The following is a 3,401-nucleotide window of genomic DNA, read 5'->3' as shown; positions in this document are numbered from 1 at the left end:
CAATAAGTTTCCGTCATTAAATAGATATAAAGATGATTCAATGCAATAAACACCTCTATCGTGACTATTAATTAAGAAAAACACTGTCTGATTTGCTTTTAAAATGTCTATATAGTAAAAAAAATACACTTATAGTATTGGTGTTTTAGATACTTTTTATTCACCGTAATCAAAAAAAAATGAATTTCTTTAAAAGATAATAGGTTTTTAGTTATCTTGCAATGTTATTTAATGAAAATTACATTTTTTTTCGCCTCCTACTAATTTTAATATAAAATTTGGAGATTGTACGCTGATATTAGTAAGTAAATTTACCCGTATCATCTTAATTTTATATTGGCTATTATAAATATATTTATTAAATAAAAATATCATCTTTTATTGGCTCTTTAGTTTATTGAATGTTTTAGGGGCACAAACTTTTTTTTATAAATGGCCTTTTAAGGACATATTTGCTCAAACGTCAATAAATCAATTTTGACATTTACTTTACAAAAATGTCTATACAAAAAAAGAAAAGCTATTTGAGTAAATCATCTTTGTTTTTTATTCTGAAATGTCAATTATATATTTACATCTATTAGCATTTTTTGGTGTATTATTTTTTTACATTATTAAGTGGGTATCAAATGATTTTTTGAAAGAAAAAATCAAAACTAGACATATAGAATGGGTCTATTCAAATTTTAACACGCCCAAAGAAATTGATTTTCGATTTTTTATTTTAGAAGTTATGAATCAGAACAATCCAGAACATGATTTGCAGATAAACAAGGATTTAAAAGCAGACTATAAAATTTTTCCTATACGTGATAAATTAGACTATGCGTTCTGTTATTTCTTTTTTATAACTAATATAAGACTTAATGGAAGCAAGAAACATATGGAGACATTTTTGAAGTTGTGCTTAAACTGGAATAAACTGAAGGAACAATTCATGGAAGAAAATAACTTATCTAGTCATCTAAAATGCGTTTATCAAACATCGCTTGAACTTTTTAATATATATAATTTAGACACTGCCTTGATTTCAAAAATAATTGGACCTGCTTCAATTTTATTTTTTAAAATGATAAATGCCGATGAATCCTTTGTAAATATATTACTTGAAATGTTTTATCGCAATAATATGCGTTTTATTGAAGATAAAAAGTGTTACAGAGAATTTAAAGAGGTTATTGGTGATAATAATCAATATGATTTTTGCGAAAAAGATATATACAATCACAAAAATATTGTTTTTTTTCTAAGACAAGCAGTTACCAAAAATAACAAACTGAAGAAGTTTTCTAATAACATCGTTATTTATTATGACTACACAAGATTAATTTTTAGCTTAATTCATAAAATAATCAGTATTAATTTGATATTTGATACCTCAGTAATTTTAGAAATGGTTGAAAAGATTCTTTCACAATTGAATTTTGAAGATTTTAGTATTTGCGTTGATAAAATAGACACAAAAAATCAGATGAAATTGACTGTTTTGGTGTTAGAGCAATATTCTAATGATAGTGTAGTAAAAATAATGTCATTATTTTGCGAGACTTATGTATCTTATTCTGATTTCGATGTAAACAAAATTGATATAGATAGAATAGCAGTTGTTCTTTCAAAAAGAGTGCAAAATTATTATAAAAAAGTTTTAGAAGTTCTAAATCGACAAAATTCGGGGTGTATTGTATATCATAATTTCATTTTTACATCACAGAAAATCGAAAAATTTTGGGGTAAATTGCCACTTCAAACAAACCGCCTCGAAATTATTGATTTAACTTATAAAAACATACTTTATAAGAATACGGAACTAAAATATCATAAAAACTCTTCTTCGGCTCTAAAAATCAAAAACAAACTTAATAAATCTCTATTTGTAAACAATGATCCGTTCCCTGTACCCAAAATAGATTCCAAAGAAGAAAAGAACGAAAATAGTAATGTTTTGACAGATAAAATCATCGGAACTGCTGAAAATATGCATATATTAGGCAATAATAGAATGGAATCGTCCTCGATTACTAAAATGGAGAAATATGATCAGAGTATGATGAATGAACGCTCGAAATCATATTTTTGTAAGGATATATGTACAATACCAATAACCCATTCCGTTGTGAAGCCAAAGTTGAATACTAAAAAACTGCATTTAAATTGCGTCTCTATAGAAAAAAAATTCAATATTGAAAAGGATGAACTATTTAAAATATCACAAGAAATTACGTCAGAAGGTTCCAATTTTATACCAAAAAGAAACTCGAAAAAAAAAAGATTAAAAACAAGCTCATGCAATACTAATAAAAGGCTTTACGAAATTCAAGAAGATAAGAATCAATCTATTGATATAATAATTTATTCGAATTACGATCAAGGAGATGCCAGTAAAAAAAATAAAATAAAAACTTGTAGCGCAAGTAAGAAAAATGGTGAAAAACATCTTTTATCAAATTCAAACTCTAAATACGAAGAAAAAAAATGTCTGAGTGCCACTAAAAATATGCGTTTTAATGAAAAAAATGCGCTTAAAGATATATTGAAAGTAAAATCAAGCAGTAACACGATAATTCTAGAAACAACTTTACAGGACAAAAAAAATACTATTGAAGAAAGTGACATTAAAATTAACTTCAAGCCCAAAAAAATTTCCAATAGCGTAAATTATGCCATGTTAGATCGAAAATTACTTAAAATTCATCATAATATAAAACCATCAAGGTATTCGGATCCTATGATGCTGAGATTGAAATCTCAAAGAAAAATTTTTACGATTTTTGAAGAATAAATCCAGAATTACATAATTTATTCAAAAATTTATATAATACTATTTTTTATACAATAAAATATTTGTGAAACAAATTTAAATATTTCAAATGCGTACTTTCGTATATTTTTATATATTGTAATTTCTTAAATTTCACTAAATTAATATGGGTAGGATATTTTTTCTAAAATAATTTAGTTATACTTATAACACTTATTACTGGGTTAAAAAATCCGCCATTTTACATAATATATCATAATTTAAATATTGTTTATAATTTATATATGATCTAACTACCTCTATGTTTCCTCCATCGAATTCCATCTAACAAAAAAACTTAAAATTACAGAAATCTTTGATTTTATTTCATAGGATGCTCGCCAAATTCTAGTATCGTATTTAGTTAAACGTTTTTTTAGTCTATTTTTTGCATTTCTCCATAATTTATTTTCTTTCATGTATTTCACATAAAAAACATATTTTTTCTTAATTTTGATGTGCGAAGTTTATGAATTTCTTTGTATATGTATTATATTAAATAAGAAAGAATGAATAAATCCACAAAAAAAAATTTAAACGGTTTTCTACATAAATTATAATAATCTGTAGTATATTTTTTTATCTTAAATTAGGATTAGTAACT

This window comes from Rhyacophila brunnea, unplaced genomic scaffold (assembly GCF_057557595.1).
Source record: "Rhyacophila brunnea isolate RB1 unplaced genomic scaffold, BYU_Rbru_1.0 scaffold_34, whole genome shotgun sequence".
NCBI lineage: Eukaryota > Metazoa > Arthropoda > Insecta > Trichoptera > Rhyacophilidae > Rhyacophila > Rhyacophila brunnea.
This window is presented reverse-complemented; position numbering follows the sequence as displayed.